The following is a 24,064-nucleotide window of genomic DNA, read 5'->3' as shown; positions in this document are numbered from 1 at the left end:
GGTGGTATAGAAAGGACAGTGACAAAATGACTCCCAATGATATTTCTTCATAGTCATAGATCAGTGCCTATTTCAATCAATATCAGAGAAATTTCCTTAGAAACAGATGGGAACAAATAAAAATAACTATAAGATGAATTGTGCAGAACTCTGAAGTGTGGGATTGGTAGGAAACAACCCATTTGGGGCAGAGTGTTCCAAGATTAGGATAATATCACAATTTATATAGAAGCTGAAGATTTGTTTCCTGTGTATGCTTATTTGGTTACAAATTAATGGGTATTGTTTTGGTTGTTTTGGTTGCTTGTTTGTGGTTTGCTTTAATTTTGAAAGGTGTTTTGTTTACTTGGTTTGGGGGACTTGAAGAAACTTAAAAATTGGTATGGAGAGAGAAAGAGTATCTCTAAGGATTTGTTGAAGGAAAAGAATATGATCAAATTAAATTTAATTTAAATTTTAAAATGTTTTAGATATGAATTTCTTTTAAATTTACTACTTCAATAATTTTGTTTGTGCTTTTTTGTCTTCTGTAAATAGGATGGTCACTTATTTTGTTTATTTTATATCTTGTTATATTGCAAAAAGTTTTCAGGTAATAAAGTTTTTTGGGGAAGACTTCAGGTTATTCTCTGGATAAAATCATATAATCTACAAATAAACAAGCTTTGATCTTCTACGAGAAGCGCATGGCCACGGAAGTGGCTGCTGATGCCCTGGGTGAAGAGTGGAAGGGTTACGTGGTCCGAATCAGTGGCGGCAATGACAAACAAGGTTTTTCCATGAAACAAGGTGTCCTGACCCATGGCAGAGTGTGTCTGCTGTTGAGTAAGGGGCATTCTTGTTATCGATCAAGGAGAACTGGAGAGAGGAAGCGAAAGTCTGTCCGAGAATGCATTGTGGATGCCAATCTGAGTGTTCTCAATTTGGTTATTGTAAAAAAAGAAGAGAAGGATATTCCTGGACTGACAGATACTACTGTGCCTCGTCGGTTGGGACCTAAAAGAGCTAGCAGAATACGAAAGTTTTTTAATCTTTCTAAAGAAGATGATGTCTGCCAGTACGCTGTCAGAAAACCTTTAAACAAAGAAGGTAAGAAGCCAAGGACCAAGGCACCCAAGATTCAGCGTCTTGTGACTCCACGTGTCCTGCAACACAAACCAGCTTATTGCTCAACGAACAAAGAAAAACAATGAGGAGGCTGCAGAATATGCTAAACTTTTGGCCAGGAGAATGAAGGAAGGCAAAGAAAAACACCAGAAACAGATTGCCAAGAGGCCAAGGCTGTCCTCTCTGAGAGCTTCTACTTCTAAGTCTGAGTCCAGTCAAAAATAAGTCTGTAAGGGTAACAAATAAATGATCAGACCATGAAAAAAAACCTGGAGACAGGAGCTGATGCAGAGGCCTTGAGGAGGTGCTGCTTACTGGCTTGATTCAAAACCTCAGATCACAAGCCAATGGATAGCACCACAATGGTGATATGGGATTCTCCTCTGTATGCTGTGATTACCATTGATTAATAAGGAAACTGCTTTGGACATAGCAAGGCAGAACTTAACTAGGCAGGGAAAACTAAACTGAATGCTAGGAGGAAGAAGACAGAGTCAGGGAAAAGCCATGGGGCCGCTGCAGGAGGTAGATGTGCTGAAACTTTGCTGGTAGGCCACAACCTTACAACCTTGTGGTGATGCACAGACTAACGGATAAGGATTAAATTAATATGTAAGAATTAGCCAGTAATAAGCTAGAGCTAATGGGGTAAGCAGTAGTTTAAATAATATGATTTCTGTGTGATTATTTTGGGACTGATTTGCTGGGCCGTCAGGAAATCAACAAGAAGCCTTATTACAACACAATGGTAGGGCTCTAAGAATATGTCCCACAGCTGGATCTTATGGAGCCATTTTCTCAGTTGAGGTATCCTCCTTTCATATGACTATAGCTTGTGTCAGATTGACATAACACTAGACATTTAAAACAGATTATCCCAAAAACCATAAAGAAATTCTTGCTTATCGAGCAGTAACAGACATAACCTGATATACACAAACTGTGCTTCAGACAGTCAAAACCCAGTGTATGCATGGCTCCCAGGTATATTAAAAATAATCTTCAAACCCGAGTTAATCAGCATATTACACAAGAACCAGTACCAAATCTTATAATAGTTAAACATCTGTGATCATGTTTTCATGTTGAGTTACTTAGTTGTATGCACCTGCACTTATTTATCTGGACAAGGTCACCTGATAAGAACATGAGGAAAGAAATCAGGTCAGTTACAGAGGCCACAAGAAAACTGAAACTGAGACAATTTTATTGAGAGCAATCAGACTTTTTATACTTCATCAGAAACACAATATAATGCCAATTTGCCAGGATACAGTGATATTTGCAAGTTATATAGGTGTAACATGTTGGGCCTGCTTGTTTGTGTTTTCCGTCCCCGCCGGGTACCCCACAACCGACAGGCCCCAGAGAAAATCAACCACACAAGAGATCTCTATAAGTTATAATGCTGATTGGCCCATTAGATCTGGCTACTTATTAGCTAACTCTCACATCTTGATTAACCCATTTTTCTGATCTATTTTAGCCATGTGGCTCAGTACTTTTTTCAGTGGGGCAGCTCACATCCTGCTGCTTCAGTGCTCTGGGCAGGAGTGGGAGGAATCAACTTCCTCCTCCCCAGAATTCTCCTGCTCTCCTTGCATCATTTCCACTTCCTGTCTGGTTTTCCCACCTACACCTCCTGCCTGGCCAATCAGCGTTTTATTTAAAACATGATTGACAGAATACAGACAATTCTCCCGCACCATATAGGTACACAAATTTAATGGCTAATACCAATTGTCCTGTCAATTTCTCATGCTTCCTTGACTGCTAAGGGAACATACAGAGAACCTCAAAATGGCTTGAACACTTCACTGACTGAAGGAATATTTCATTCTCTCATGAACTGAAGGGGGCATTGTGCTCCAGGAAACATGGAGTCTAAACTGAAAAACCTATGAGGCATGTCTTTCAAGGCAATTAGGCCAAGCCAACTCATGATTCCCTAAATTTAATTTATTGTGCAATATTTTATTGTGGTAAATATTTGTAATATAATATTATCTCTCTTAACAATTTTTAAGTTAATTTCTTCATTAAATTTTTTCCATCAATTAAAAATAGACTTTTTCCTCACATAATACAGCAAGATTATGGTTTGCAATCACTGTATTCCTCCCAGCTCCTCCCTTCTCCCCATCTTCCTTGGACATACCCCCTTTCTGTCTCTCTTTAAAACACAAATTGTCTTTTATGGACTAATAGAGAAATGGAAAAATAAGATAAAAGAAAAGGTAGAATATTGCAATTGTACAAACAATCAGAAGCAAAAATAAGTCTGGGAAAAATTATAAAAAAACCCAGACATCCACAATTTTTCGTCTTAGAAATCCCACAAAAACGCTGAACAGAAAACCATAGTATATACTCAGAGTACATGTAGGAGAAAATTAAAAAACACAAATGAAACAAAATAAAAGTTAAGAAAATAACAAAATATTTTTATAATTTGTGGTTTTTAAGACATTTTTATTATAACTAATTAACTTTTTCATTTATTTTACATGCTAACTGCTGTTTCCCCTCCCTCCTCTCCTCTCATCTCTTCCCCTGTACTCCTGACAACCCCTTCTCAATTCACTCTTCCATCTCCATTGAGAAAGGGGCAGGCCTTCCATTGGCTTGCACAAAGCATGGCACATCAAGGTGAGATAGGACCAAGATCCACCCCCTACATCAAGGCTGAGTATGGTAACACAGCATTGGGAACAGGTTCACAAATGCCAGCTAAGACCAGGAACATATCCTGATCTTACTTCTAGGAGCCTTACCAAGACATTAAGCTACACAACCACCAAACAAATGAAGAGGGTCTAGGTTGCTCCAGTGAAGGCTGCATAACTGTTGGTTCAGAATCCTAGGGTTGTGTGAGGCATAGGTTCAAGGTCATAGTGGAGAAATCCACAAAATAAAATTTTAAAACAAGGAGGAACACTAATATGACTTTATGAGACAATGAACCTCCAAAGGTATTATTGAATTTGTTTTAAACAATTATGTACTGTATACAGCATATTCTAAAAAGTAGTAGTTATTTTCCCCAGTGAGACATGTTAGAGGAAACAGCAATAATGAAATCCTAATATAGATTATTTGTTAAGGGTGTTTGAAGAATTTTGAGTTTGTTGCAATATTTTAATTCATTTTTATAAAATTTCACACATGAGTACTGCATGTACATAATTTCCACCCTTCCCAATTCCCATATCCTATTCATCCTGTGATCCCAAAACTCCATGTCAAATTCATAACCTTTTATTCCTTAGTTACTATGGTGTATATTATATACATATATACACCTATAAATACAACATACTAAATCCAGTTAGGGAGACTCAAATGTCTCTGTTTATCTGTGTCGGGGATGTATATCAAGATGTGAGCTCCTAGCCCATGGTTCAATTCACTATCATAAATTTTGGAATGGTAAGCCAAATGCAATGATTTTTTGATAAGTTGCCTTGGTGTTGTTTTATTAAAGCAACAGAAAATTCACTAAGAAATGGACCATAGCAGGGAAAGATTTCACAAGGTCTAAAACATCCAATGAACAGTCTAGAGGACTATATGTACTGTTTAAAAAAGAGTTATGGCACTGATGAATATTTTGCATATCACCATAGAACCTTCGTCTGGTGATGGATGGAGATAGAGACAGAGACACACAATGGAACACTGGACTTAACTCCCTAAGTGCAAATGAGAAGCAGATGGAGGGAGAACGTGAGCAAGGAAGGCAGGATCAGAGGGAATCCTCATCCGATGATGGATGGAGATAGAGACGGAGACCCACATTGGAGCACTGGACTGAGCCCCCAATGTCCAAATGAGGAGCAGAAGGAGGGAGAACATGAAAAAGGATGTCAGGACCACGAGGAGTGTGTTCACCCACTGATACATGGGGACTGATCTAATGAGAGCTCACCAAGGCCAGCTGGACTGGGACTGAACGAGCATGAGATCAAACCGATTCTCTGAATGTGGCTGACATAGGGGCTGACCGAGAAGCCATTGACAATGGCACTGGGTCTTGTTTCATCTGTATGTACTGGCTTTTTGGGATCCTAGTCTGTTTGGATGCTCACCTTCCTAGAACTGGAGGGAGGGGGGAGGACCTTGAACTTCCCACAGGGCAGGAAACCCTGCGCTCTTAGGACTGGAGAGGGAGGAGGACAGGGAGTGGGGGGAATGGGAGGGGATTGGGAGGAGGGGAGAAAGTGGAAATTTTTATAAATAAATAAATAAGTAAATTTTTAAAAAAAGAAAGAAAAAAACAAAAAAAAAGAGTTATGGCTGAAGAGAAATTTTGTTATTCCTTCATAATGGGGCAGTTGTGATAGAGTTAAGTCTATTATAGCAAAATTCTGTTGCTATTCTATCAGCCATCTTGGAAGTGGCATTTTTTCAAGATGTCTCTAAAGTGCTCAAAATATCCATGATATTAATGTAAATTCCCTCTCCATAGACAGGATTCAGTATCAGTGTCAGTATCTGATCAACATATATAGAGCAGAAAAAAAATGCTGAAAGATTTGAATCAATCTTAGCCATCACCTTAGTTTAGTTGAAGAAAAACTATTCACAACTATAAATATCTTATCATTTTTATGTTACTATAAACATCTCTCAATGACATTAACCATCATTTACCAGTGTTCTAGTATTCATCTAAACCCTAGATATAGTTCTTCCTCAGATAGGTCTCTACCCTTCTCACTTCCCACTCTCTACATTTTGGAATTTAATCCATGTTTTTTCTTTCCTTTTTTTAATATCTTTATTTTTCCATTCAAATATTTACACTTCCTTCCCTCCTCCCAATCCCCTCCCACTTCTCCACATCCCCTCCTCCCTCTCCCACCCTGCTTGAGAGAGGGCAGGGAACTCCGCCCTGTGGGAAGTCCAAGGCCCTCCCCACTACATCCAGGCCAAGGGAGCTGCTTCCCTTCCCCCAACCTCACCTCCACCCCTGCCCCCTCCCCCATTCTCACAAATTTGCCCAGCAATCTTGTTTGCTTCCAATTTCTAGGAGGATCCAAATATTTTTTTTCTTGGGGTTCACCTTGTTATTTCTCTGGACTTGCGAACTATAGGCTTGATGACCTTGGTTTATGGCTAGAATCCACAAATGAGTGCGTACATACCATATTCATCTTTTGGGGTCTGGGTAATGTCACTCAGGATAGTGTTTTTTTATTTCCATCCATTTGCATGCAAAATTCAAGATGTCATTGTTTTTTACTGCTGAGTAGTACTCTAATGCGTATATATTCCACACTTTCTTTATCCATTCTTCCATTGAGGGGCATCTAGGTTGTTTCCAGGTTCTAGCTATTACAAGTAATGCTGCTATGAACATAGCTGATCAAATGCTTTTGTAGTACGATTGGGCATCTCTTGGGTATATTCCCAAGAGCACTATTGGGAAGGGAGACGGGAAGGACGTTCAAGAGCTTGGGGGAGTGGGAGGGTGGAGATGGAGGAAGGGCAGATATAGGAGCAGGAAAGAAGATACCTACATTAAGGGATCCATTTTAGGGTTGGCAATAGACTTGGCTCTAGAGGGGATCCCAGGTTTCCATGGGGATGTCCCCAGCTAGGTCCTTGGACAGCAGAGCAGAGGGTGCCTGAATTGTCCTTGCCCCACTAACACACTTATGATTATCTCGAATATCACCATAGAATCTTCGTCTAGCAATGGATGGAGATAGAGACAGAGACCCTCATCAGAGCAACGAACTGAGCTCCCAAGGTCCAGTAGAAAGGCAGAAGGAGGGAGAAGACAAGCAAGAAAGTCTGGACCACAAGGGGTTGGCCCACCAACTGAGGCAGTGTGCCTGTTCTAATGGGAGCTCACCAAATCCAGCTGGACCGGGTCTGAATGAGCATGTGACCTAACCTGTGCTTTAATTAAATCTTTAACCACTTGGCCAAAATGACTGGAATTGGAATGAAGGGAATTATTCCCTTTGTGGATATTTCTCTCTACATTACTCTTTTTGTACTTTTCGGTACCCCTCCACTTACTCCATTGCCCTTTTTAATCTAGAACAAGCTGAACTCCTTGGACACATGTGACACTTGTCCCTTTATGTGACACTTCACATGTGTCCCACATGTGACACTTCTTCCCTTTATGTCATTTTCTTTTTTTCCTTGAAAGTTTCTATATAGTGTTTCAGACCCTATAACTCACCTGAAACTTATTTTTCTATTTTTTCAGAACCACGTTCTTCTTCTGACTTCTCCTAGCTACCCTATGTCACTACCCTGTATAATTATTAATGATTTTTCTGGAGACCCTGTGTCTTAGTTTTTGTTTCAATTCTGTTAAGAGATGTCATAACCAATGCAACTCTTAGAACAAAAACACTCTTTGAACAAAATCATTTAATTAGGGGATAACTCTATGATGATCATAGCAGAGAGCATACAAGCAGTCAGGGGTGGGTCTTGGAAGTAGTTGAGACCTAAATGCCCATCTATAAGAAAAAGATAGCTTTGGCTGGGCATGGACATTTTTTTTTATTTTTTTTGAAAGTAATTTTATTAAATTATAAAAAGTTTCCATTTACGCCCCTCCTCCCAACGCCCTCCCACTCCCCCCCTCCCTCTCCTCCTCCCTCTGTGTCCCCAAGGGCAGTCAGGGTCTCCTGCCCTGTGGGAAGTCCAAGTTCCTCCCCCCTCCCTCCAGGTCCAGGAAGGTGAGCATCCAAACAGACTGGATCCCAAAAATCCAGTATATGCAGAAGAAACCAGTCCCAGTGTCATTGTCAATGGCTTCTCAGAAAGACTGCAGGCCAGCCACATTCAGAAAATCCGGCCACATTCAGAGAATCTGGTTGGATCACTTGCTCGTTCAGTCACGGTCCATCTGGCCTTGGTAAACTCTCATTAGATCCAACCCCTTGTATCAGTGGGTGATAGTATCCCTCGCAGTCCTTCGTCATTTTCTTCCTCCTTCTGCTCCTCATTTGGATCTTGGGGGGGCTCAGTTCGGTGCTCCAACGCGGGCCTCCATCTGTATCGCCATCCAACGCCAGATGAAGGATCTATGGTGATAAGCAAAATATTCATCAGTATGGTCACGGGCCAAGGCCGGTTCAGGCACCCCCTCCTCTGTCCAGAGAACAATCTGGGGATCTCTCCTTGGACCTGGGATCCCATATATAATCAAGTTTCCTGTAAACTCTAAAATGACTCCCTTAGTTGAAATATATTCTTCCCTGATCCCACATTCATCCTTCCTCCCTTCCCCCCATCTCGGTCAACCGAGCTTTCTCCATTCCTCCCCTACTCCCTTCTCTCTAACCCTCTCCCCTTCCAACAACCCTCCCACCCCCCCACCCCCCATGCACCCAAGGTTACCTGGGACTCTTGACTATTTCCTACCTCCTGGCGGATAGCTAAATAATCTTCATCAGGTTCGTCTTCTTATTTAGCTTCTCTAGGATCACGAATAATAGGCTCAAGATAAAACCAACTCCAGTGAAACATTTTCTCCAACAATACCATGACTCCTGATCCTTTTAATTCTTCCAATTATAACCACTCCTTGATGAATAAGCACTCAAGTATATGAGTCTATGGGAGTCATTCTTATTCAAACTGCCATACTCTATGAATAGAAATTTTATACAAAGCAAATCCAGGTTAAGACGATAGAGAAAAAATGGAATTGTTGTTTTCAACAAGCTACCAGTGAGCTAGAAAAATTTCTCTGGAGATACACTTTGAGAGTCTTTAAGATCATCCCCAGTCTCCTAAAAGCTGATAGGTTGTATCTCTAGCTGAAGGAGGTACCTTTCAATGGCATCTCAGAGAAGAGTTGTTGGGGGATGGGTGATAGCAGAGCACAGCTAACTACTGAATGTGGCTTTCATTGGTTGCTCAGCTGAATAAGATTTCTGGATCTCTGACCAGGACCTAAACCTGGGTCCTGGGAGCATAAGCCAGTACACATCACTCAGACCATAATCCAGTCATATAGGAAATGTGATCAGTTACTGGTGATTATCTCCTTCTGAATGGAACATTATAGACATAATTGATGCTTACAGAACATGTATTTTGATATATTATTATCATCTTTCTGTTTTGTTACTAACTGGACTAATCTCTCACATGTCTAGGTTATATAATGTCTTTAGGTACTAAGTGTAAATAGCAAAAATCATAGTATATACAAGGTTCTATTACACTCTTGGCTTTGCTCATATATCGAGATTTTTGAGTATGTTTCTCTTATAAGATGAGGGTCTACTAAATATCTCTACACTGTAAGACAATCATTACTTCCATCCATTTGAGGTAATATTGATAAATTTTATCTTTGGCTTCTTTTTTAAAAATAGATATTTTCTTATCACTTAGAAGAGATTCTATTTAAAAGTATGTTCTACACATAGTCTGTATTCAATACTGAATATCTTTATTTTACCATTTCACTTTTAAATCCTTGAAATGTTATAGTTTATCAGGATTTTATTTCAAAAACCAAACTTTTTCGCTTGTCAGTGTAACAACTGCATCTATAATTAAAATCTTCAGCACTGTGATATAAATTAACTGATTCTCTCAAGAAGACATTCACTCTAATGACATACAGTGACTATAACCTAGAGATAATTATATCCTAGTATCTAGAAGACAGAGGATTTATTGGACCATATTTCTTGGATTACTGTTGTAATTATTTTCAGACTGGTTGAATATTTGATAGCATTTTATTGAATTTTAACACACCTTGACTGGAAGCATAATGGTCTTAAAAGAGAAACAGAGGTGTTGATTATTTGTGGAAAAGCTCACAGCAAAAGCACTCTGGCGAATACTGGTCCATTCCACCATCATTTTTCATCCTAGAGCTGCGAAGTATGCAAAGTAGATGTATACTGTTAAGGTTATCTTTCATTGGAGTCCCTTAAGAAAATAATCTTATAAAGGTAATGTCTAGGAAAACTCTCATAACCCTTGCCTTAAGTAGATATCAACTTTATTTTCTTTAGTATTAAAACTATTTTGTCCTTAACTCCAAAGATTGACATAGATATTCTCTTCCAACTATCTTGCTTACACAAATACTATGAAGTAAAGATACAGGACAATCTACATATAAGTAATAACATGCATGATAGAGTCACTTAAAATTTATTGGTATCAGTTTTACCATTCACTAAACATCATTGTGTTTGCTTTTGACAAAGGTCTCTAATGTATATACAACTCCACCACTCACTTTCTGGACATTCACATTGAGTGACAATACAAAAAAGCTATCAAATCTTTATACATATGATAAAATTATGAGATATTTCAATTCCTCATGCAGAAAAAGGGAAAATCAAATACAGTGATAGAATTATGACTCATAATAAAAGGGCCTAATGTGGGAAAGCACATAGAAATGATGGCTATAATATTCATTAGCCAGCCTTCACTATCATATACAAAAGCATTCCAACCTTGTAAGATGGAGGAGAGGGTATACAAACCTAGAAAGGTGAAGACCTGGACTAGGATGCTCTGGGTGGCTCTAGACTCAGGGGATACACTGAAAGAAACATGAGTGCTATGGATATGTTGAACCCTTTGCTTGTGCCTGTATAAAATGACAACCATAAATCCACCAGACCAGGCAACTATCACAGAGAACAAAACTTCAGGGAATACACAGAAAACTGTATACAATGAGCCTGTGACTTCATCATAACCTACATTGAGGCAATATGCTGAATCTCTTTTGTATGTCATGTTTTTATTGTTCCCTTTGATATACAGATACACAGGGAAAATCATATTTATTACCGTGTACAGGACCCAGCAGAGGGTAATATAGAGTCCAATGTACTTTGTAGTTTTGACTTTCAGAAGCATACAACAGGAGTCACTGGGACTGATGGTGATGGCCTGAAATACACTCAAGAGACAGGTGGAGCTGATGGACATGTTTCTGCCAAGTCTTTGACTATACAAAAGAACATTACAACCAAAATCACTGATGAGCCATTGCATCCCAAAAGAGTGTATTGTCATTAGCACACCTTTAGAAACAATAAGCAATGAGTTTCTGTGAACAGGTATGTGAAAATCAAATCTTTGGTCTTTAACTTCTGTTTAATGAAGTAAAGGATAAGATAGTAGCAAAGAAGATAAAAATTTCCCAGAATTCCAATTGTGCTCTGAAATAAGAACACTATTCCTATTATCAAATCCTTGACATCCATTCTGTCATTTAGTACATTTTAACTATATAAATTATTGCAATAATCTCCTGGTTAAACAAAATTATGAATTGAAATTTCTATAGGGTGTACCTGAATTACTTTTGCTCGAGACTGCAAAACCAGTATGTACAGCACACCAAGTCATTTCCTCAAATGCAATTTATTTTGGCAATAGCTCTTCAGAGGACTGTACACACTCAATAAGGAATAAAAAGGATAATAATGCCAGTGCTTTCATTGGATCTAATATCTGGATCATGATGCCATAGAAGAAATGTAAAGTAGGAAACAGCAGCTATTTATAACCATTGACATAAGCAGGCATTTTGCAGAATGGAAACGGTGATCACATTGTAGTCAATATTTTGGAATCTGAAAATCTGTTCATTACTGAGGAGAATATAAATTTACATTTCAATCTATAACTTTGCTTTCAAAGTTCAAAATCCATTCATAAAATTTAGTATCTAACTTTAGATTTCCCCACACTTCTTTTAGAGTGCATAGTCTTAGCTGTCCTCTGCATCAGCATAACATAAAAGATAAAGTAATTCACAAAATCTATATGCAGTGGAATAGAAATTAAATAGGAAAAAATAGGTGATTTTACATTGTAAGACCAATTACACAGAGCACAACCCAAGTCAGCAGTTATCCAGTCTCTAAATAAGCCAACATCAATAGGAACTAATTTTCCAACAATCTCACCTCACCCAGTAATACAGCAGAACACTATTATCAGTGACATGGTTTTGAATTGTACAGGATAAATGACAATTTCACTTTTCTATTTTTTAATAGAGGACATTAATAATGGTCTCCCTCTGTAATGTATACTGACCTGGAATTCAGTAAATATCTAAATAAGCCTCTAGATTCTTGACTTTGTCATACACCATTAGTTTTTTTTCTTGATCCTTCCAATGAGCAGGCAATCAATATGTTCTATGTGTTTTTTTATTACTACTGTTTTTTTGTTCTTAGACTATCACCTATCGCAAAAATGTAATGGAAATTGATGGAAAGATTGTTGAGTTCTGATTGGTATGAAGTTAGAGTCTCTACAGGACAAATTTCACATACACAAGCACAGATCATGACACAACCATGAAAGATCCATGGATATACCTGTGATGCAAATTATGAGTTCATTATGATGCTTATTAGAATGCCATCCAGAGGCTTTGTTATATTTATTTTGTTGGGAGAGCAAAGGCCCTTGTACCCACAGATCTCTAGGGAAGCCAGGAATGCTAAATATACAAGACTGCCTTTTTAATAGGAAAGATAAAAAAATCTGTCTTTCCATCTAGAAATCTGAGAATTGGAGGTGATGGTGGTGCACACCTTTAACCCCAGCACTCTGGAGGCAGAGGCAGGAGGATTTCTGTGAGTTCAAGGCCAGTCTGGTCTACAAGAACTAGTTCCAGGACAGGCTCCAAAGCTACAAAGAAACCCTGTCTCAAAAAACATAACCTGGTGATCTACATTATCTGCTGGATAATGTAGTCTCTCACAATCAGTCTCTCACAATCAAGATCAGAGATGCCTAATAGCCTAAATGACATTAATATTGTATAGCTAGAGGTTTCCATAAGCTCCCACAACAAGAATAAGAGGTAGCTAATAGCCCTTTGACCTCTATGTTATCAGTATGACTGACTCAAGGTCAGTTCCTTCCTAAAATCCTTAAGCAAAAATAGGTAGCATGTCTACAGAAACCATCTTTTTGGAAGAATTCCATGAAGACTTAGTTGAGTCTCAATCCAATTGTGTTTCCTTATGCAGCAGGAATTGTATAACATCAGGAACATTTTTCCCATTTCATATTGTGTTGAAATAAACTGGAAATAAACTGCCTGATATCAGACATCCAAAGGTTTGATTCAGAATGACGTAAGTCACTCTTAATTGAGATTTTATTCTCACCTCCTTGCATATTGCTGCAGGTTTTAACACCTGAAGACACTCCTTCACTATTGATGCTTTATTAAACTTTGTAATATTTGATAATGAAACCAACAAGGAAGGAAATTTATCAAAGTACAGAGTTGTACTAAGGACAATTAAAACTCACTGTGGTTGTGAACTTTTTAAGTTTACCTACCTGGGAGACTTGGCTGGACACACTGACACGAGGCTAATGCATACCTGTGAGGACAGAAAAAATGTTCACCATCACAGAAAAGTACTCCAACATATGAGCAGTCAAGTGCTGGAGTCATTTCGAAATTAATGGAGAAGTGAAAAGAATCCTCCATTTGAGAGTCTGGTAGAAGGACTGCAACTATTATTCAGTATAGAGAAGGAAGAGACAATGGGAAGAGAGAGAACTGTCTGGATCCCCACCGACACTATAAAATGTGTGGACCATCCCTGGTCATAATATCTTTCTGTTTCCGTGCATAAAACTTGCTTACAGAGACATGGGACTATTTACAGGAATGTACAGTGTGCTCACATTTATCATACAACTGAAAACATGTTCTCACTCATAAGTACTTAGTAAATATTTCATTGAGTTCAAAGATTTACTGGAGTTAAATTGAAAACTGTCAATAGAGTTGCATTTAGAAATTACTGCATAAACCTGTTCATTTGGCAACATGTTTCAGATAGACAGTGGAATTGTCTTCACTGCTGAGATAAGGCTTAAGGAAAAGCTTGTGAAATAATTCTCCAGGTTCTTTAAGGATTGTGGCAGTGAGACCAGAGGAGATAAACAACTCTGAGATACCTTCTTACACCTGTCAGGATGGCCAAAATCAAAAACACCAATGATAACCTATGCTGGAGAGGATGTAGAGTAAAGGGAACACTCATCCATTGTTGGTGGGGATGGAAACTTACGCAACCTCTTTGGAAATCAGTGTGGCGCTTTCTCAGGAAAATGGGACTCAACCTACCACAGGATCCAGCAATTCCACTCTTGGAAATATACCCAAGAGATGCCCTATCATACTACAAAAGCATTTGCTCAACTATGTTCATAGCAGCACTTTTTTTAATAGCCAGAACCTGGAAACAACCTAGGTGCCCCTCAGTAGAAGAGTGAATAAAGTGAATAAAGAAGGTGTGGCACATATATACTTTCGAGTTCTACTCAGCGGTTAAAAAAAAAAAATCTTGAATTTTGCATGCAAATGGATGGAAATAGAAAACACTTTACTGAGCGAGATATCCCAGACCCAAAAAGAGGAATATGGTATGTACTCACTCATAAGTGGATTCTAGCCATAAACAAAGGTCATTGAGCCTATAATTCATGATCCTAGAGAAGCTAAATAATAAGGTGAACCCCCCCAAAAACATATATTTATCCTCCTGGATATTGGATGTAAACAAGATCTCCGGGCAAAAGTTGGGAGCACAGGGATAGGGGTGGGTTGGGGAGAAAGGGAGATGGGGAGAGAGAAGGGAGATGAGGAGATTGGGGAGAGCTTGGGAAATGGAATGGTTGAGATGGAGGAAGGGTGGATATGGGAGCAGGGAAGAAGATATCTTAACTAAGGGAGCCACTTTAGGGTTGGCAAGAAACTTGGCCTCAGAGGGATTCCCAGGTGTCCAAAGGGATTTCCCCAGCTTGTTCCTTGGACAGCAGAGGAGAGGGTGCCTGAACTGGCCTTATCTCATAGCCATAGAACCTTCATCTGGCGATGGATGGAGATAGAGACAGAGACCCACACTGGAGCACTGAACTGAGCTCTCGAGGCCCAGATGTAGAGCAGAAGGAGGGAGAACGTGAGCAAGGAAGTCAGGATCGAGAGGGCTGCGTCCACCCACAGAGACGGTGGGACTGATATAATGGGGGCTCACCAAGGCCAGCTGGACTGGGACTGAACGAGTATGTGATCAAACCAGACTCTCTGAATGTGGCTGACAATGAGGGCAGACTGAGAAGCCAATGATAATGACACTGAGTTTTGATTCTACTGCATGTACTGTGTTTTTGGGAGCCTAGTCTGTTTGGATGCTCACCTTCCTAGACTTGGATGGAGGGGGGACTTCCCACAGGGCAGGGCACCCTGGCTTCTCTTAGGACTGGATAGGGAGGGAAAGGGGGAGGAAAGGAATGGGAGACCTGAAGGATGGCAGGAGGTAGAAATTTTTAATAAATAAAAGAGAAAATGAATAGTAAATAGTAACTGCCTTAGTCACTCTTCTATTGCTGTGAAAAGACACCATGGCCAAGGCAAGTCTTATAAAAGAAAGAATTTAATTGGGGCTTGCTTAAAATTTCAGAGAATTAGTCACCATGCTGGTATGCAGCCAGACATGGTGCAGAAGAAATAGCTGAGAGTTCTGTATCCTGTTTCCCACAGACAGCCAGAATTGAGCCATTGGGCCTGACTTGGGCTTTTGAAAACTCAAAGCCCACTTACAGTGAAAAACTTTCTCTAACTGGGTCACATCTCCCAATTCATTTCATTGACATCTCCCAGTGTCATTTCTTGCTCACTAAACAATCAAATATATGAATCTTTGGGGGACATTCTTATTTGAACAACCACAGTAAGTCTATATATTTGCATTAAAGTCTATTTTTAAAGGTTAAAAAAAGAAATTTGGACATTTGTGTTCTGCTTATATGTTCACATAAGTTTGGGCAGCATAGTGCTATGACAGTCACAATTTCAAGCACACAATTCATGTTCAGCTTCTTTTCATAACTGGCAATTGTATGTAAAGATTCTGGCATTATGTTAAAATGCCATGCTCAAATTATAGTCCAGTCAATCATAAACTGCCTGTCATCAATTTGTAATTATGAGGTAAGGACAGACTCAATACTCATTTTGAAATCAACTGTATGTCTGAAGGACCACACCTTACTATCTATCAAACAAAATATTGAACTATATTACCTTTATTCTCACTTCTTGTGCAGAAAATGATATTCAATATAACAGTGTGGCATAAAAAATTACCAGGTTAAAGAAATAACTCTTGTACTGATGACTTTGCATTATACAAGTGAAGCTTTAGTTCCACCTGCACAACTAACAAAATTGTGTGGTGGCACACAGCTATCATCCAAGGGCTGAGGAGGTAGAACAAGTGGGATTTTGAGCCTCCCTGACCAGCAATTCTAGAACATTCAGAGAGTTAGAGATTTCTCAAAATATACAAACAAAAATATAATTTTGAGGAAAGGCAGCAAAGTTTCTTTTCTGACTACACACAGAGAGATTCACAAGACACACAGAGAGAGATACACACACTAGTATACATAAAGAGATAAACTCATAAACATACACATAGAAATGCACAAACACATGATCACACACCCACTTACACATAAACATTTATACACTTTCCAACAAAAATCCTCTGTATCACACATACACACTCACTACCACCAACACAACCCCCACATATTCTCTTTCTCTCACATAAACTCACAAATACAATGGGACTCAACTAAAATCACACATGCACCTTAACAGAAACAGATCTAGACAGAGAGGAAAATTAGTTATGAATTCCAGTTTAAAGATTTAAATTTGCTAATTCCTTGATCAAGTTAAAAATTAATAACATATCAAGATTTTGGAAAGACACTAAACTAAAATTTACTCATGGAGTATCATCTGAACACTAACGTTGAAATAATTCAAGTTCAAAAGAAAATTTAGGGTGTGGAAGTAGCTTTGTGGTGAGATCCTTGTCTACCTGAAACAAAGCTATGGATTGCCTCAATATCCTGCATTGAAAACGGAGAAACTCATCCTATTTTTGAAATAAAATGAGAATATGACTAAATCAGAAGATGTAAGAAAAGATACATTTGTCTTGGTTTAAGGATGTGCATGCTTCATATTTACAACATCATTTTCCACACAGCACTCTGTTCCCAAGTTCAAGATGAAAAGCACCCTTAGCAGTCATAACCACCAACTATGTGAGAAACACAGCCCCTGCCACAGACCAAAATGCTGTGCTGCTTAGAAACAAGTTTTATACCACAAGCAGGTCCAGCTTTCCAGGATTAAATGATAACTATGATGCCAATAAAATCCATATTATTCACATGAGACTGTTATGCCAGAATCTATGATTGTCACACTGAACAATTTCATTTTTATGTTAAGAATGTGTAAATGTAAATTTTGGTGACAAGATTTCCAATCCTCTCACACATTCAAAGTCAAATTTCATGAATATTTAGAATATTAAATAATCACCTGAGATTTCATTATGTTATACTGCATAGATGGGAGATTTTTTAATGTGGTGGGGCCAGACTTCCTTAATTGCTTTTTAAAGCTCAGAAAGTTTTCCCATTTCTTGAATGGTTTTTTTCACTGCCTCTGTTTCCACCGAAAAAAAAAAAACCACAAAAAAACCAAAAACCTCTTTCCAGATATGAACACTTACTAGATTCACCTTTTTTGATGGCTATGCTTTCTGTATGAACCAAATGTTCACTTGAATAGTCTACACTGAACATTCTGCTTTGTGTGTAGCTTGTGACATTCTGAAATCCAGTTCTGTGGGATAGGTAGGCAGCACGACTCTGAATAAAGGTCTGAGGCTCTGTGACCTCATCTCCCTTCTGAGCTACATTTTCCATTTCAACAACAGTTGCAATGACAGTTCTTGCTTTGGGATAATTAGAGAAACTGATTAGAAGTTTCTTCTAAGTGTCTCCAAAGAGGTAAGTTTTTCAGGGAGGTTCTTAAATTCTCATGACACCTGAAAAACAGCAGTGACATAGAACATAAGACAAGTCATAATTTCATGTGTGAGAGTCATGCAAAGAGGTCTGGATATTTTATGGGACTCTAGCTTTCTCTGGGTTCTTTTAAACAAAAAGAAATGGTTATTTAGCTATTAGACACCAGTGTTGCTGATTTTATAGCACTCACCAGAACAAAGTTAGTCAGGAATTCAGGGATAGCTACTGAAGAATGTGCAAAATGAAAAACTCAGTGTCACAATCTACACTAGAAATATCACTACAGTCTTTCTAAACTGCGTACAAACTAACTCTAAATGATGAGTTGAAAATATACTAGGAATATTTGCAAATATCATACCAGCAATGACACAACTTTTGAACACAGCATGACCATAGTAGAATTTATATGCAACCGTTACTAACAAATGAAATCTGTTATTTTCATTAAGTATTCTGTAAGCTGAGTCTATCTTCTCTACGTAAAAGTACTGAGAGGAATCTAAAATGACTCAGCATTGTCTTTTTAGAGAAAAAATGTAGCAAGCATTTTTATTTTTTGCAATTAGTGAAAAAACAGAAAATCTAGTGGCAAAACATTTGTTCTTTGGCCATTAAGTATCCTTCTTTGGGGGTTTTAGGACAATTGAGACAAAGAGATCACAGTTCACACAAGACAACATTACTTCTGATTTACTTGTAAGCCTTTACTTTTCAGAACTTGTTGAGTTATGATAATTCATTCAATAAAGTACAAATGTAGTAAACTGTTCTACTCATAGCCAGGATTTATTAGATGGAATATGTTGTAGTTTGAATAAAAATATTGTTCACAACCTTAAGAATTTGAACACATGGTGCTCAGTATTTTAGCAAGTATTGGATGGTATAACCTTGCTGGAGCAAGTGATTTACTGGGCAGAGATTTGTTGTGGGAATTCATTTCAACCAATAGCTTTGGAGTACCAGATATAGGGCATAGGGCATGGCTTTTTGTCTGTGAAAGTGATCTCTTACAAGGAAAGAGGAGATGTCCCCCCCCCACCTCTCTCTCTGATCGGAGATAGGATTGCTGCTTCCATTCGCCCCAGGCCAGAAGGGAAGATGGGGTGGGAAGGTTATCTTATTGTTATTTGTGTGTGTTTCCTAATAAGTATTTGACATCCTTTTATTTTGGTTCTCATAGTTTCACATGCATTCACCCATATCTGGTGCTCATCCATGTACTCTAACCCACAGCCAGCAGCTCTAATTCACAGTCTGCAGTTAAAGGGCATGGCGTCTGCATTCTGCGGCCCATGGTCAGGACCCAGAACCTGTGTGGTCTCTGCCTCCAGTCTCTCCCGCTGCTGGCATGCTTTCCAGGCTCCACTGCTGCTCAGGTTACTCCCCTCTATGCCAGCTCCATTAGCCACTGAGCATTAGTTTGGTCAAACCGGACCACTGCTGGCTCCTGACTCCGTGCTGAATTAACCTGTGGCTAACACTTGCCATAAAGGCTTTTGCACTCACTGCATTAACCCAACTTTTTATTTAGACAAAAAAGGAATGTGCCCTTCTGCTCACAGTCTGAAAACAGCATGCCGTGCCTCCTGCATTCCAGAACAGTGCACCTAGCCACCCACCCACCCACACATCCCCCAGTACCTTCTCCAGGTTCAGCATGCTTCCTTTTGGATTGCAATTGTACCAGCTCCCAGCGCCAAGCTCCCAAGGGCTCCACCACACACCCACAAACGGCTTGATCACAGAAGCCAGCAGATAGTTGCATGCAGCTTCATGCCCTTCTGCTGCTATAAACCTAAATCCATTAGGTTTGGTTTGTTGAAATTTTGCTTAAGAATTCACAGATAAGCTGAGCAGTACTTGTGCACGCCTTTAATTCCAGCACGCGGGAGGTAGAGGCAGGCGGACCTCTGTAGGTTGGAGGCAAGACCGGTCTACAAGAGCTAGTTCCAGGACAGGTCCCAAAGCTACAAAGAAACTCCGCCTCAAACAAAAAATAAAATAAAAATTAAAATGAATAAAAAATAAAACAAACAAAAAATATACAGGTCAGTCAACTTTGGAGTGGAGCATTCCATGATCTGCAGTGCCTCAACACCTGTGACTCCCGCTTGCCAAACATCTTCATTACATGCCTGGTAATTTAAGAGTTTGACACCTAGGACAAACCTCTGAGCATTATATCTGAAATAAATTATTTGATAATTTTACATTTTAAGCTATTAAATAAATGAATAATAGTGAAATAATTATTTTACAATTAGTAAACACCTTCTACACAAACGGCAGATAGTATCACGATCCACGATTTTTTTTAAGATGGGCAATTTAATTTTTGGGGAGTTCAATCTTTGCATTTTCAGTAATTTAATTTTTTTCTTTATTTCTTTAAAAAAGAAAACAAGCTATCTTTTTATTATACATATGATTCCAAGTTCTGACTCCCTCCCCTCCTCCAATTCCCTCCACTTATCCTCCCACCCCACTCCCATCCATTCTTCAGAGACAGTAAGGCACATTGCTTTGGGGAAGGTTCTAGGCCCTCCCTACTATATCTAGGGTGAGCAAGGTATCATCCAAAGAGACTAGGTTCCCAAAAGGCCAGTTCATGAAGAGGTGATAAATCCTGGTGCCACTGCCAGTGGCCCCTCAATCAGCCCCAGTCATGAAACTGTCAACCACATACAAAGGGAATAGCTTGGCCCTAAGCTTGTTTCTTCCCAGCCTGACTGGAGTTGGTGAGCTCCCACTAGCGCAGGTAGACTGTACGGGGATGGAGGGTACCCATCATGGTCTTGCTCTTTGCTCATATACTAATTTCTCCCACTCTTTAATGGGACTTTGAGAGCTCAATCTAGTGCTCTGATGTGAGTCTTTGCCTCTGTTTCCATCAGTTGCTAGATGAAGGTTCTATGGTGATATTTAAGATAGTCATCAGTTAGACTACAGGGAAAGTCAAGATTGGACCGCCTTCTCCTCTATTGCTTAGGATCTCAGCTGGGGTCATCCTTATGGATTCCTGGGAATTTTTCTAGAGCCAGGTTTCTTGTTAACCCTATAACAGCTCCCTCAATCAAGATATCTCTTCCCTTGCTCTCATCTCTGTCTTTCCTTCTTCTTGACTATCCCATTCCCTCAAGTTCTCATCATCCCTCCCCTTCTTCCCTCCTCTTCCCCTTCCACCTTCCCTTCTCCCCCTACTACATGCTACCAATTTTGTCAGCTGATCTTGTCTATTTTGACTTTCCAGGTGTATCTATATATATTTTTCTTAGGGTTCACCTTATTACTTAGCTTCTCTAGGATCATGAACTATTGACTCACTATCCTCTGTTTATAGCTAGTATCCACTTATCAGTGACTACATGACATATGTATATTTGGGGGTCTTGATTACCTCACTCAGGATACTGTTTTCTAATTCCATCCATTTGCATGCAAAATTCAAGCTGTCATTCTGAGTATTACTCTAATGTGTAAATATGCCCCATTTCCCTTCACTTCGGATAAGGGGCATTTAGGTTGTTTCCAGGTTCTGTCTATTACAATTAATGCTGCAATGAACATAGGTGAACAAATGCCTTTGTAGTATGATTGAGCATCTTTTGAGTATGTGCCCAAGAGTGATATTGCTGGATCCTGAGGTAAGTTGATTCCCAATTTTGTGAGAAACTGCCATACTGATTTCCACAGATGTAGTTTGCATTCCAACCAGCAATAAAAGAGTATTCTCCTTACTCCACATCTGCAGGATAAACTATCATTGGTGCTTTTGATCTTAGCCATTCTGACAGGTGTAAGATGGTATCTCACAGTAATCTGATTTGCATTTCCCTGATGGCTAACAACGTTAAATATTTTCTTAAGTATCTTTTGACCATTTGAGAGTCTTCTGTGAAGAATTTTTTGTTTAGTTCTGTACCTAATTTTTTATGGCCAAGCTCAAATTTATTTAAGTTACAATTTCTGGCAAAATATAACCCAAAGTAGCTATAAATATGAAGGTTCCAAACATTGTTGGTAATAAGTAAAAACAAGTTTCTACAATTCAAGTAAAACATAATAGGCACACTGGGTCAAAGTTGCCTTTGGTCCTTGTCTTTTCTAACTAGATGTTTCATCTGGTATCAAGATTTCTCCTTTACATTCAGTAATCTGCCCAACTTACCATCTTAGTAAGTAAAATAACTTGATTTGATGATCATTCCATAGATGGCATTCTGTGTATCTCATGAAGATAAAACCAGAACATGTACTTTTTAGTTTTTCTGTGTATCTCATGAAGATAAAACCAGAACATGTACTTTTTAGGTTTTTTTTTAAGACAAAAATCTCATTATATAGGCCAGACTGGCCTTGAACTCTGGAATCTTGTGTTCAGTCTCTACTGAGCTGGAATACAAGTGTGTACCACTGTGCCTGGCTCAGTTTTGAAGTCCTGTAGACTCATTCTCTTCCCCTATTTCTGCTTGCTACTTTTAAAAGCTATTGAAAATAAGCCATCTTTTATATCTATTTTTGGTATTTATAATCTTTATTAACATTTTAACATGGCTCCTTCAAGATTATTTACTTTATTTGTTGTATTACTAAAATAATTTTAAAGAAATATATTCTGGTGCTAATACAAAGGAAATTGTTAAAAAGAAATCTAGTAAAATTGTGCTGTAGGACAAGGCTGCAGATTGTAACAGTCCGTTTCCTATCACGGTAGCCCAATACCACACACTGAGTGAGTTATAAACAAGGGAGGTTGGTTTTGTCTGAGGCTTAGAAGAAGATATCAGGCTATAACTGGCAGTAGAGGTCAGAGGAATCCCAAGGCATGGGGAGGATTCTGTTGAGGCTCCATCCATCAGTTCCTTAGTCTCCCACTAAACCCTAGAGCAAATTAAGTTTTACCCTCTCAGAGTCTCACTTTGGGGGTTCATTTTCAGCCCACAAAGCCCTCTAGGGGCACACTCAAAACATGTCTGAAACATAGAATATATTTTTTTTAATTTTTTTCAGTTTTTTTCTTTATTATTATTATTAAAAATTTTGACCTCCTCTCCTTCTCCCATTTCCCTCCCCTCCCTCAATTCCCCCTCCCCATTTCTCTCCAGTCCAAAGAGCAGTCAGGGTTCCCTGTCCTGTGGAAAGTCCAAGGTCCTGCCCCCTCCATCCAGTTCTAGGAATATGAGCATCCAAACAGATTAGGCCTACACGAAGCCAGTACATGCAGTAGAATCAAAACCCAGTGCCATTGTCCTTGACTTCTCAGTCAGCCCTCCTTGTCAGCCACGTTCAGAGAGTTCGGTTTGATCACATGCTCCATCAGTCCCAGACCAGCTGGCCTTGGTGAGTTCCCATTAGATCAGACCCACCATCACAGTGGGTGGGCGCACCCCTTGCGGTCCTGACTTCCTTGCTCATGTTCTCTCTCCTTCTGCTCCTCATAAGGCCCTTGGGAGCTCAGTCCAGTGCTCCAATGTGGGTCTCTGTCTCTATTTCCATCCATTGCCAGATGAGGGTTCTATGGTGATATGCGAGATATTGATTAGTGTGGCTATAGGATAGGGCCAGTTCAGACGACCTCTCCTCAGCTGCTCAAGGAACAAACTGGGGACATATCCTTGACACCTAGGAACCCCTCTAGAGTCCAGTCTCTTGCCAACCCTCAAATGGCTTCCTTAATTAAGATCTATACTTCCATGTTCCCTTATCCACTTTTCCTCCATCCCAACCGTCCCATTCCCCCAAGCTCTCCCCATCCTCCCCTTCTCACTTCTCTCTACCCATCTCCTCTTACCCCTACCCCAACCCACCCCCAAGCTCTCAATTTTTGCCTAGCAATCTTATCTACTTCCAATATCCAGGAGGATAACTACATGTTTTTCTTTGGATTCACCTTCCTATTTAGTTTCTCCAGGATCACGAATTATAGGCTCAATGTCCTTTATTAAAGTCTAGAATCCACTAGTGAGTGAATACATACCATATTCATTTTTTGGGTCTGGGTTATCTCATTTTGGATAATGTTTTCTATTTCCATCCATTTGCA

At 39.3% G+C, this 24,064-nt stretch overlaps 2 pseudogenes; one reads left to right on the top strand and one right to left on the bottom strand.

Annotated features, from left to right (window-relative positions):
* The first annotated feature begins 673 nt into the window (after positions 1-673).
* On the top strand, positions 674-1,327 carry LOC125396704 (small ribosomal subunit protein eS6 pseudogene; annotated as a pseudogene).
* Positions 1,328-10,425: 9,098 nt separating this feature from the next.
* Positions 10,426-11,336, bottom strand: LOC125396705 (vomeronasal type-1 receptor 4-like; annotated as a pseudogene).
* Between the last annotated feature and the right edge of the window lie 12,728 nt (positions 11,337-24,064).

Source organism: Myodes glareolus, chromosome 1, assembly GCF_982192425.1.
Source record: "Myodes glareolus chromosome 1, mMyoGla1.1, whole genome shotgun sequence".
NCBI lineage: Eukaryota > Metazoa > Chordata > Mammalia > Rodentia > Cricetidae > Myodes > Myodes glareolus.
The sequence above is the reverse complement of the archived record's forward strand: the minus strand, read 5'-3'. Positions and strand labels throughout refer to the sequence as shown.